Here is a 13,843-nt window from a genome sequence, read left to right as displayed (position 1 = left end):
AGCTCTGTCGGACTGTATTAGCTTACTAGGGCTACCATAATAAAGCACCACAGATCGAGTGGCTTCAATGAGAGAAATTTATTCCCCCACCATTCTGGAGGGAAGAAATCCAAAATTGAGGTGTCAACAGGGCTGATTTCATTCTGAGACTTCTTTCCTTGTCTTATAAATTGTTGTCTTCTCCCTGCGTTTTCACATGGTTTTCCCTGTATGTGTGTTGTCTCCTAATTTCCTCTTCTTGAGGACACCAGTATTTTGGATTAGGGTCCATCTTAATAACATCATCACTTTATCACTTTAATGACCCCATCCCCAAGGACTTCAACATATAAACTTTGGGGAGCACAATTCAGCCCATAACAGAAATTTAGTAATATAACCCCTCCTTTAAAGAAAAAAAAACAAAAACTATACAGTCAGTGCATTACTTACCTCAACTGAGCTTGTCAGGGATGGTAAATGGGACCTGCTCTCTGCTCCTGTCATGTGTACCTGCTAACCTGTAGCTATTATGCACAAGTGCTTCTCTATCTATCTTGGCCAGACTGCTGTTCATATCAATAATGCCTGCTGGGAGTTCCATTGCCTGGAACATGGCATCCAGCCCAATAGCCACATGCCAAGGCAAAAGACCATTGGGGGAGGAGATGACCCCTTCAACACCTACTTCAGTGAGATGGATCCTGGCAAGCATGCGCCCAGGGCAGTGTTTGTAGACCTGGAATCCATGGTCGTGGACGAAGTTTACACTGGTACCTACTTCCAGGTATTCCACTTTGAGAACTTCATCACAGGCAAGGAAAATGCTGCCAACAATTATGTCCAAGGGCACTACACCACTGGCAAGATTGACCATATCTTGTACTAAATTCAGAAACTAGCCCACCAGTTCACAGGTGTTCAGGATTTCTTGGTTTTCCACAGCTTTGGAGGGTGAACTGTTTCTGGGTTCACTTCCCCACTGATGGAACTCTATTGATAATGGCAAGAAAACCAAACTATTGTTTTCCATTTACCAAACACCCTCCCCCCACACCCTGCTTCAGTTTTCTACAGCTGTAGCTGAGCCCTGCAACTCCTCACCAGCTACATCACACTGGAACACTCTGATTGTGCCTTCATGGTAGACAAGAGGTCATCTGTTGTAGAAACCTTGATCTTGAATGCCCAAACTACACTAATCTGCTTCATTAGCCAGATTATGTCTTCCATCCCTGTTTTCCTCAGATTCACTGGAGCCATGAATTTGATCTGACAGGATCCCAGACCCACCTGGTATCCTATCCCCACATCCATTTCCCTCTGGCCACATATGCCCCTGTCATCTCTGCTGAGAAATCCTACCATCAACAGTACTCTGCAGCAGAGATCATCAGCATGTGCTTTGACCCAGACAACCAGATAGTAAAATGCGGCCAAGGTAAATACATGGTTTGCTGCCTCTTGTACCATGGAGACATCGTTCCAGAAGATGTTAATGTTAATGCTGTCACCATTAAGACCAAGCATCCCATTTGTGGACTGGTACTCCACTGACTTCAAAGTTGGTATTAATTACCAGCCTCCCCCTGAGGTACCTGGTAGAGACCTGACCAAACTACAATGAGCTATGTGCATGCTGAGTAGTACCACAGCCATTGCTAAGTCCTGGGCTCACCTGGACCACAAATTTGACCTCATGTATGTGTGCCAAGCGTGCATTCACTGGCCCATGGGGGAGAGCACGGAGGAAGGAGAGTTTTCTCTCGGAGAAGGAGAGAGAGAAGCTTAATCAGACTCCCCACTGAGCGTAGAGCCCAATGTGGGGCTCAGTCTCATGACCCTAAGCTCATAACCTTGAGATCATGACCTGAACTGAAATCAAGAGTTGGATGTTGAACTGACTGAGCCATCCAGATGCCCTGAAAGGAGAGTCTTCTGAGGCTTTTGAGAACATAGCTGCCTTGCAAAAGGGTTATGAAGAGGTTGGTATGGATTCTGTTGAAGAAGAGCATGAGGAAGAAAGAGAGGAACTCTAATTATCATTCCTTTTGGCACCTAGAGCATGTTAGACTCACAACTTTAGCTTCAACAGTAGCTGACAGGCGTTAAAGCTTTCCGGTTAAATTGTCTTCACTTTTAAGTGTGACTGTGTCTTATTTTTCCACGTGTACTTGTAGCATTTTCCCATAATGTCTTAAAGTAAATGTTTAAGAAAGAAAAAAAAATTAAAAAGTTTATAAAATCTTTATAAAAGTCAATTTTATTAAAGCCTATTTTGTACTTAAAATGATACCCATTTTAAGTGTACAGCTTGAGTTTGGGCAAATATGTACACCATCTAACCGATGCCACAATCAAACTGTAGAAATTTCTATCATCTCAAAAAAATTGCCTTGTGCTTATTTCCTGGCACTCCCCCTTCATCCCTGGCTCAAGAAAGTTACTGGTCTGATTTCTTTTCTAGTGTTTCATAAAAAATGGAGTCGTAAAGTATGCACACCACTACCCCTGGCTTCTTTTTTACCACATGATGCATAATGATTTGAGATTCACCCATTTTTTGGGTGTATCAGCAGTCTGTTCCATTTGATTACTGCGTGGCAATCCATTGTATGACTCTACCACCATTTGTTTATTGTTTATAGTTTCGGGCTATTATGGAAAGAGCTAAAATGAGCCTTTGGTTATCCATCTTTGCATAGCCAGGACATGTGTTTTCATTTCTCTTGGGTAAATATATAAAAGTGGAATACTGTGTCATATGAGAAGTATGCATTTAACTTTGAAAAAATTTTTTTCCAAGAAGACTCTGCTACATTGTTTTCCAAATGATTGTATTATACTACTATAATCGCACTAGCAGTATATGAGAGTTCTAGGTCTTCTATATCCCCTCCAACACTTGGTATTATTGGTCATTATAATTTTAGCCTTTTTTATGGATATGAAGTGGTATGTCATTGTAGTTTTATTTTATTTTTTTTTATTTTTATTTTTTAAAGATTTTATTTATTTATTTGACAGACAGAGATCACAAGTAGGCAGAGAAGCAGACAGATAGAGAGAGGTGGAAGCAGGCTCCCTGCAGAGCACAGAGCCCGATGTGGGGCTTGATCCCAGGACACTAGGACCATGACCTGAGCCGAAGGCAGAGGCTTTTAACCCACTGAGCCACCCAGGTGCCCCTGTCATTGTAGTTTTAAATATGCATTTTCATGATGACTAAATGATATTAAGTATCTTTCCATGTGCTTATGGGAAAATCATATATCTTCTTTTGTGAATCGTCTTTTAAAATATTTTTCCAGTTTTTAGTGGGTTGATTTATTTTTAAGTTTTTTGAGCTCCTCATGAATTCTAGATGTAAGCCATTTGTCAGACATGTGTAATTCCAATATTTTCTTCTATTCTTTAGCTTGAATTCTGGGTTTATTAGTGCTCATTTTAGGAGCAGAATTTTTAGTTTTGATTAAGTTCAACTTATCATTTTGCTTTTAGTTTTACCCTTTGATCTCCTATTTAGGGAATCTTTACTGACTCTATAGAAAGCAAATGTTATAGATATGGATTTAATGTTTAAGTTTATGACACATTTCAAGTTGGTATGTGTATAATATGAGGTGAGTGTTGACCTTAGTTTTTTAATGCACATGAGTAAACTGTTGTTCCAGAGCCATTCCTTTCTCTGTTGAATTAATATGGCACCCTCGTCAAAAGTCATTTGAGTATATATGCATGTGTGTATAAGGCAACATCATATATTTATTTATTTCTGGATATCTATTTTGTTTCATTGATTAAATTCTATTCTTAGGACCATTTTGATTACTGAAGCTTTATAGTAAGTCTTTCAATCCAGGAGTGTGAGTAGTCCAAGTTTATCCTTAAAAAAAAATTTTAGCAATTCTAAGTTTATTTTCATATAAATTTTTGAATTATCAATTTTTATAAAAAATGAAAACTTGATTTAGAATGGAATTTTGATAAATCTGTCAATTTAAGTAGAATTACATTTTAATATTGAGTAGTTTAAACTATGATCTGATGTTCTTTAATTTCATGCAGAAGTTTAACAGTTTCTAATGTATAAGGAGTGTACATATTTTGTAAAATTTATCCCTAAGAACTTTATTTTTTTGTAAATGGTATATCTTTTCAATTTTTTTTTTGTTACTAGAGAAATCAATTGATTCTGTCTATTGAGCTTACATTCTATAATCAAAACAAATCTGATTATTAATTCTAGGAGCTTTTTTGAGGGTTTCATAGGATTTAGGCAAGTTCTGTCATCTTTCTTTCCAGTCTGTGTATGTTTTTATCTCTTGCATTATTGCATTGGCTAAGACTTAACCCCCTCCCTTACTCCAGCCTGGAACAATGTTGAATAAAAGTGATGAGAGAAAGTTTACTTTGTTTCGAATTTTAGAGAAAAATATTTATTTTCACCATTTATATGAGTTAGCTTCTCATAAATGAACTTTATCAGACTGAGGAAATTCTCTCTTAATCCTAATTTCATGAGATATTTTATCATCAATGAATATTGGATTTTATCAAATGCTTTTTATGTATCTATTGAGGTAAGCATATGAGATTTTTTCCGTTATTCTGATAATATATTGCATTACAATAACTGATTTCCAAATGTCAGAAAACCTTGGATTCCCAGGATAAATTACACTTAATATTTTTTATATTGCTGAATTTTAGTTGCTAATATTTAGTTAATAGTCTTTTTTTTTTTTTGTATTTATGTTCATGAGGGCTATTGACCCATGGTTTTTTGTTTTTTGTTTTTTTTATTGTAATGTCTTTGGCTGGTTTTGTTATCAGTGTAATACTATCCTGTGGAACTAGTTGTGAGTATTCATCCGTTTTTATCATTTATGAGTCCCTCTTTATTAACCGATTTTTCCTCATGATTATAGTCCACAGCTTACTTCTTTGGGGACATCTATATCATTTTAGATTGGATGATGACTATTTGATACTTTACGTTGTTGATGTGTTGCTTTGTTATATTTTGTTGTCTTTATCAAAGATTATCAGACCTTGTCCTGGGAAGCCTTTAAATATTTTGGTTTTTTCATTTTTTTCAGGGCTTATTTTTAGGCTGTGCTAGGGTTTATCTAGAGTCACCCTCACTCTAGGGGTATTTTAGCATAACTACTAAAGTGTGACTCTTGTGATATCATCAGTCAAGGTGATCAATAAGGATTTTCCAATATAGCTGGTCAGACCCCGAATGTCTTTCTGCCCTGGATGATGTCTAGGAATTTTCAGCATACAGCTCTTTTTTGCCTAGTTTCATGAAGATTTACCCTAAGTGCTTGCACAGTTTAATATCCCATTATCAACAGATAGAAAGTCACCTATATGCAGATTTTTTGGAGGTCATCGTGTAGCTCCTTCCTGTCTGGTACTGTGCTCCACGAATTCCAGCTATTGTAGGCCCCTTGCTCCAATCTATGTCTCCTCAACCCAGTGTGACTTTCAGGTTCTACTTAGGGATCCTCTTCTATGCAGTTGGTCTGAAATGTGTCAAAGTCAGGCCCTCATAGAGCTAACAATTTTATTTCTCTCTTTTCATGGATCATGGTCTTGTTCTGCCTTTTGTTCATCGTCTGAAAAAGTTGTTTAGTTTTTTAATTGTTTATAGGGGTATGATAAATATAGTCTCTGTTTTTAACTATGGCCAGGAGTATAATGCTTTCACCCATTTTTTTTTAGATGAATTAACTTAGATTAAAAAGACTAAGTAGTACAGTGATGAGGAATAGAGATTTGGGATTTAGGTTGGAATCCAAATTTTTGCTGTTTACTAGTTGTACAACCTGGGTAAATTATATAACTTTCTGTCTTGGCTTCCATATCTTTAAAATAGATATGCTTATGTTTATGTTTATGATGCTAACAACAATAAAAATAATATAATATAATATTAGAAATTATTTCTTACCATTATTGTGATGATTAACCAAGATGATGAATGTGAAGTGTTTAACATAATGCCTGGCATGTAGTCAATCTTGGATATGGTGTTAGGAAACTAATGATATTGTCCATGATCATGTCAGTAGAATTCTGACTTCAAGTTCAGGAATGTAACATTGATGGACATGATAGATGTTTTTCCATTATTTAACAAAACAGTTTTTTTTTTTTAAAGTATCCAGAACAGGAAAATATATTCAGGTCCACCCGCAGGGCAAATCCCCCTGAAGCAATGACAAAGTATACTCATTTAATAAAACATGAGAAACCTAGTTTGTGTTGGTGGGGAAATTTTTAAGGGAAGATCTGTGCATAATTCACCATTAATTCTTAGCTCAGGATAACTATTATTTAATTAACCACAATGATGGATATCTTGAATATGGGTCATAATAAACACTTTCATATTTTTGATACTAGTGTCATCCAAAGCATAAGTTTTAAAGGACATATCCAGTTTTCTTTTTAGAACCCCACAAAATTCTGAATAATCACAAGTAGGGCTCAATAGAGGAAAATCAAGGGAGGCTAGCAAGTTCATTGATGAAGGTTTGTTTATGTCCTAAGTTGATCCTCATGATGGCAGGTAGACAAGAAATAAGACATAGATTTGTCAGATGTGTAATGGAATATTTCAGCTCAGCAAGGGGAATTTAGAAGTCTTTCTCTGCTAGCTGATCACAGCCACTGTGTTGGCCAACAACATCTGCTTATTCTCAGATGACAACAGTGCCATTTAATTAGCTCTTGTTTATGTTTTGCCTATTGATAGACTTAAATTATATTCATATTGTCATGCAGAATAAATACATAAAAAGGTTTAGCTTTGATCTAATTACAGCCTTTCTATTGCTGCAGTGACATTTGAACTGTATATCAGAATAAAAAGATTATAATAAGTCAGGCATAAAAAGTAGATCTAAATCAGAGAATTTAAAAAAACCATCTGATTAATAATAATTCTGGTCAAAAACAAAATACGCTACTTCAACAGAGGTTTAAAGTTGATTTATAAAAATTCAGACATTAGTGCCACAAAATGCCACTAATATCTCCACCAAGTCCTCAATCCTCTTTTCACTTGGACTGTTTTAAAGATTTAATGCTATATTTATTAGTATAAAGCATATTCTTTATGGAAAAATCTTGAACTAGAAAAAGTTGCATTCTTTTATGACCATCAAAAAGCTTTCTCTCTTCTGATCCTTATAAACTCTCTTCCAATAATACTCATGAAAAGTCAAGTAAATGGTTTTTCTAGAAGCCAGAATAACATATCACTTTGTAGTAATTTAAACCGCAGGAAAGTTTGCTTCTTTGCAGTACGTTCTGTGTAACAAGACTTCCACTGAGGAGCTCAGCTCAGTACAGCATTCTAGACGTGTTTTCACTTTCCAGAAGGAGTATTTTCCTTCTGGAGACAAATGTTCTGTGGTTGGCCTTCTCCAACCTTTGTTCTTCCCATTTAGAGGATTCTAGGTTAGAGGTGATCATAGGTAAAGCATCCCTCAAGGGAAGTGTATGTATTGCTTTTTTCTCTACCTTCTTGCTTGCTTTTTCCCCAAGCCCATATCCCCCTTCTCTCTTCTCAAAGAAACACAAAGGAACACCATTCAGTAATACAGACATGCTTGCTTGGTGTGTCCTTAATTAGAAATAGTCCAGACATCAGGAACCTAAAACCAAGATGATTATACAGTTCTTTAAGCTGGAAGTTTTGAAATACTGTGCAAAAAAAGAAATTTTAAAAAGCAGTTTTGAATCTACCATTCTGTCTTCACTATACTGCTCTCACATCGCTAAGATAATTTAGCAGGGAAAACAGGTTAGGTAATCATTAACTTAAAGAGCTATCTGCCACTGGCAGCTTATTAGTTCCAAGGCTTTCCACAGAACTTCAGCCAACATGACATTTTGATCCCTTGTGTCCAAGAAGAGGTCAAGGTTGATCAGTCAGCTTTCAGCAGAAGAATTTGTTCTTGATGGAGGGGCAGCTATAATTGTATGGTATTTTTAGGAAAGTGATACACTGAAAAATAATATCATAATTACATATTTATGAAGTGTTGGTTTCTACAAACTGGGGATTTGATGATAACTGCTAGAACAAATCATTACATTCCTAAAAAAAATTAAAGAAAAAAAATAAAAATGCACATACTGTCAACCAAATTGATTATGGAAAATCTCAATCCTGTTATCATCTTAATGAATGCAGTACAGAGTGTCATAAATGCCCCTTACATCCTTGTCACAGTGTGAATTACAAATAGAAAGACCAAATAAATGGTAAACTGACTTCTCTTTCATGGAGTCTGATTTGTGAATCCTTTGCTCCTTTCTCACTTATTACAGATGCCTTTCATTAGTGAATTCTCATATTCAAATAATCAGCCCCTAAATATTCATAATTATGGGAAGACTATACCATTGCCATTTTCACAGTCACAGTATGTTATTTTTAGTGAGTTGAATATAGTAAGTATTTATTAAAAGTAACACATGAAAATACAAATAAAGTATCTTTATGTACAAAGTGGCATGGCATGATTTCTACCTAAATTTAATAATACACTTGCAAATTGTCCCTGCATTAACATAGTACAAAACAATAAATACAAACGTCAGGTAATATAAGAACACCAAGAAAATAGGAAAGTCTCCATGGATAAGAACTGTTGGCTCTGGAAACTTTAAACTCGAAGGTCATGTCATCATGAACCCACCTGCCTAGGCTGTCAGGATAACTGCTCACAAATATCCTTCCTAAAATTCAATCTCCTAAGAATATTCCTGTAAAATGTAAGAATGTGCTTTTTCACTTCTCAAATGATGGGAGAGGCCCAGGCTTCTTTGTGATTCTCTAAAATTATTGCGTGTCATCTGGACATCACTTTATTGGGACAGGTGACTGGCACAGACTGGAGAGCAGGAATGGAAGTCAGGATTGAGTCCACAAATTGAATATCCCTTCTTATCCCTGGAGCACAGAAGCTGAAGATTAAGCCTGTGGGGGTGGAAAAAGAAAGTTCAGATTCCAAGAAAGGGAGGAAGTAGAGACACTGGAAGGGCCATTTCTTGTTAAGAAATGTTAATAACTTGCTGAATTTTTTCCACCCAGTGGAATCACTTGACTATCTCACAAGCACTTCTAAACTCAACATGTCAACAAAACACACTACAGTAACCTCACCCCCATCCCAGTCTATGGCTTTGTTTCTCATGATTTCAGCTACTTGCAGTCAAATTCAGTCTGGAAGCAGCTAATCCTCCTTCTGATCTATTGTTAAGAAGGTCAATAGTTTGTAGCAACATGGACAGGACTGGAAGAGATTATGCTGAGTGAAATAAGTCAAGCAGAGAGAGTCAATTATCATATGGTTTCACTTATTTGTGGAGCATAACAAATAGCATGGAGGACATGGGGAGTTAGGAGAAGGGAGTTGGGGGAAATTGGAAGGGGAGGTGAACAATGAGAGACTATGGACTCTGACAATCTGAAGGGTTTGAAGAGGTGGGGGGGTGGGAGGTTGGGGGAACCAGGTGGTGGGTATTAGAGAGGGCACGGATTGCATGGAGCACTGGGTGTGGTACAAAAACAATGAATACTGTTATGCTGAAAATAAATTTAAAAAAAGATTATTAAAAAAAGTATCAATAAACATATAATTATAAGTAAATATTTATATATTGTAGTAACTATAAATATAAATAAAAACATAAATATGTAATAAACAGCATGAATACATATTTGTATATTATATTAAATATATATAAATATTAAAAAAAAAGAAGGTCAATAGTAGCTCGAGGCTACGTCACAACACCTATGTCAGTCACCTTCATCCATCAAGCAGACATTTTGTCATCTCACATCATCATAAGAAGAGTGAGTACAATATAATAAGATATTTGGAGAGAGAGAAAAACTGCATTCACATAACTTTTATTACAGTTTATTTTTAAAACTCGTATTTTAGTATCAGTTACTGTTGTTAATCTCTTCCTGTGCCTTATTTGTAAATTAAACCCTATCGTAGGTGTGTATGTACAGGAAAAAACATAGTATGTACAGGGTTTAGTACTATCCATGGTTTCAGGCATCCATTGGGGGTCTTGGAACATGTGCACTGCCTGCCAAACCTGTTTCCTCTCACCACACAATTCTAATCTTTGCTGTAACCCCCATGGTCCACCCAGGCACTCATGTTGGAAATGTGGACATATCTATATTCCCAATCTTCCTCATTCCCCAGTGCCCACATTCAATCAATCATGACCTCTGGAGATGTTTACCTTCCAGACATTTCTCTATTCCATTCTGCCTCTTCATCTCCATCCCTACTGTACCTGCAGAACTGGTGAAGCCCTTGAGCTTTACTTAGGCAATCAATATTGCAACAGTTTTGTTTTTTTTTTTAACTTCTCTGCTTCCAGTCTTATTCCTCTTGAATTAATCTTTATTAAACACTTGGTGATGTGTCTTCAGCACAAATCTCATCATATTCCTCTTCTGATTAAAGTCCTTGACTCTACCCTATCATTAATGGGACACAGTTCAAGGTTTGTTCCTTGGGGTGATAATGTGAAAAATGGAGATATTTATTAGCAACTTTTAAGCTTTGCTGCTGTGTGTTTATCAGGGGGAAGCATGAACAGACAACTCTCTACTTCTTCTTCACAAGGAGAGAAGGCGAGCCAGAGCTTTCTTTATGACTTTGGGGTTTGCTTCTTTGCAGTGCAGAAACAACTTTATCTGTTGGTCCCACAAGGAGCAGAAGATGGAGATTTTTGTGCCTAAGTGGAAAAGGGTAAGTGGTCTGACCTGGCAAATGTTAGATGTTGTCGTGTTGTTGATGGCAGGACTGGCAGTTCCCAAGCATCTGGATGGGGTAGGCCCTGGTACCAGGGGTAAAAACCTGCACCCTGCTCCTTCATAGCATGGTTGGTGACTGCAGGTACTTTGATAGGGATGGTTAGTCATACTTCTGCCTCACGTGGAGGAAAACCAAACCCTGGCTGCCATGGTGGGGAGTGGTTTGGAGAGCAGTGAGTGGCCACAGGATCCATGTCAAGCTTTAGTCTATGGAAAAGATCATAGAACAGAGTATTTCTGATGTCCTCCCAGAGTATCTGCAGTAGACAGATAGTCCAGTTTATGCTAGAGCATAGCATAACTCTAGAAGAAGCACAGTGATCATAGGCATGACTGCAGAACAGAACCCCCATCTAAAATTTGGAACTGATTTCCTGGATATTTTACATCCAAGTTTGCAGGATTAGGGGGTCTACCAAAATGAGTAAATATCTACATGGTGTTAATGAAGAAGGAAAGAACCTCATTTTATTCTGTGTAGAAAACATATTTTATTCTTGCTTTCTGCAGTCCTTGCCCATTTACTGTGGAAAACAAGACCTCCCACTATCTGGTGTCCTCTATTGCTTCAGCCCTGTTTTCCAATCTTTCTGATATTGAACTATATCCTCTAGGCCAGTGCATCTCAAACTATGAATGATTAGGACCAGATATATATTTTTTTCAATTTCTAATCAGCAGCAAAATGATACTAAAAAGTATAATAACATGAATAGATTGTTGCAATGATATCAAATTGCTATAATAATTTTTAAAGATTCATACTCAGTTTCTATAATTAATCTCACCATAGAACAGTACCAACAGCTCACTGACCTAGCAGCAGATGTGCATAGCATAGCCCTAGAACAACCAGTTATTTCTAATTTCTTTCATATACCTATAGTTGCTTATCCTAAAAGTCTCAGCTCAAATGCCATCTTTCTAAGCAATTAGCCGTTAAGTTCAAGGTACCATGTCTAACTTTACATACCACTATCTTATTAGTAGGTGTTCAGAATGGTTAGATAACTATCTAACCATTGAGAGCAATGCCAGCCCCAGCATCGAAGGTAGAGGAGTGGGTGTCACTGTTAAATATTATTTACCATATTAAAGTAAAATTATCTTCCTTATGTATATTTCTCTTCTCTTCATGGCAACATGCCATGTCCCTGTTTACACCTGGTCTCATACTTGGCAAAAAGCAGGATCTCTGTCACTTTTTGTTCAACTGACCCAGACTCTTCTGTAGGTGAGTTTTCAGGTGCAGTCAAGAGTTTGCAGCACAGACCAACTAGGTGAGCACCGGGATTTATGTGAATAGGATAATGCTCTTGATTAATACTGTATTGATTATATTTTTCAAGGATCAGCAAGTAATATGGGAACAAACTGATATTTTTATTAGAGTACTCTTCACATTGATAATCTTTTTTTCAAGACTTGGATTTTGCTACATTAATGAATTTTTTTCCTCAGTTAGAAGTTTCAATTTGAATGTACCAGTAATCAGTATTTGCTTCTCTTCCAAAGTTATAATCTCTCTAAATTTAGTGTGCTGTCTTCAGTAATAATAATGCATGACTTTATGGTCACTAAATGTCTCACAACCCTAAAATCTTATAAATTTATGATGCTTATAAGGAAAAAATGATCACACTCAGGAGGAAGCAAGATGGCAGAGGAGTAGGAAACTGAAATAGCATTGGGTCCCAGGAGTTCAGCTAGATAGTTATCTAACCATTCTGAACACCTACAAACTCAACAGGAGATAGAAGAGAAGAAGAACAGCAATTCTAGGGACAGAAAATCAACCAGTTTTGGGAAGGTAGGACATGTGGATAAGTGAATCTGAAGAGACTGGAAGAAGATAGACCATGGGGGGGAGGGGGTCAGCTCCCAGCAAGTGGTGGAGCAGCAAAGCACAAAATCAGAACTTTTAGAAGTCTGCTCCACTGAGGGACATTGCTCCAGAAGCTAAGCAAGTGTGGAGCCATCATGGGGACAGTGTGGTCTCAGGACCCATGGGGACACAGAAAGATTGGGGGTGGCTGACTGTAGTAGAACTGCCAGGTATCGGAGCAGGGAAGCTGGCTACAGAGATGGAGCTGAGATGGAAGGCTCTCAGATCGAAGTTACCTTAAACAGTGATCCAAGACACAGTCGGGCCACTGTTCTTTGAGCAGGGAACCCACAAGTGGCAGATCTGGAGATACCCCCTCCTTCCTCCTCTGGGAGGAGTGGCACAGGAGTGTGCAGCAGGAATCTGTTGGGTTTGGAGACTCCAAACAGGGCTGCACACCAGAGATAGAAATGCTCAGTCACAGGCTGGGTGAGCACAGAGTGCAGCTGGAGACGAGGGAGATGGGAGGGATTGACTGGTTTTCTCTGAGCGTGCACTGAAGAGTGGGGCCTCCAGCTCTCAGCTTCTCTGGGGCCAGAGATGGGAGCCTGCCATTTTCATTACTGTCCTCCAAAGCTCTACGGAAAGCATTCAGGGAACAAAATCTCCCAAGGGCGAACCCGAGCAGATTACTTAGCCTGGCCCCTGGCAAGGACAGTGCAATTCCACCTCAGGCAAAGACACTTAAGAATCACCTCAACAGGTCCCTCCCCCAGAAGATCAGCAAGAACCAGCTAAGACCAAGTTCATTGATCAACAGAAACTGCAGAATTCCAGAGCTAGGGGAAAGCAAGACATAGAATTCATGGCTTTACCCCCTTGATCCTTTAGTCTTGCAAACATAAATTTTTTTAATGTTATTTTTTTCTTCTTCTATTTTTTTAACTTTTCCTGTTTCCTCTTTTAACATTTTTAAACTATGTTATCTTATCAATACCTTTTAAAATGTTCATTGTTATAGTTATGCTTTACCCCTTCATTGTATTTAACCTTATTTTTTGTATACATGTAGGGTTTTTTCCTTTAAAATTTTGGGATATAATTTCTTTTAATAGATCAAAATATACCTTAAATATAGCTCCAGACTGATCTCCTCTTTTTTTTTT

General features: G+C 37.5%; 1 protein-coding gene and 1 pseudogene across 2 annotated transcripts in view; one reads left to right on the top strand and one right to left on the bottom strand.

Annotated features, from left to right (window-relative positions):
• Nucleotides 1-511: 511 nt before the first annotated feature.
• LOC111153781 lies at nucleotides 512-2,018 on the top strand (annotated as a pseudogene).
• Nucleotides 2,019-8,013: 5,995 nt separating this feature from the next.
• LOC111156460 (endomucin) overlaps nucleotides 8,014-13,843 on the bottom strand; it is a 110,281-nt gene continuing 104,451 nt past the window's right edge. The window contains exon 13 of one of the 2 annotated variants that reach the window (XM_022517379.1): nucleotides 8,014-8,983. The gene's annotated coding sequence lies outside the window, so the exon portion shown is untranslated. The remainder of the gene's footprint in view (nucleotides 8,984-13,843) is intronic. The other variant, XM_022517388.1, reaches the window with a different exon arrangement.

This window comes from Enhydra lutris, unplaced genomic scaffold (assembly GCF_002288905.1).
Source record: "Enhydra lutris kenyoni isolate GAN:26980312 unplaced genomic scaffold, ASM228890v2 scaffoldscaffold3, whole genome shotgun sequence".
NCBI classification, from domain to species: domain Eukaryota; kingdom Metazoa; phylum Chordata; class Mammalia; order Carnivora; family Mustelidae; genus Enhydra; species Enhydra lutris.
Note: the sequence above shows the minus strand (reverse complement) of the source record. Positions and strands in the feature narration are given on the sequence as shown.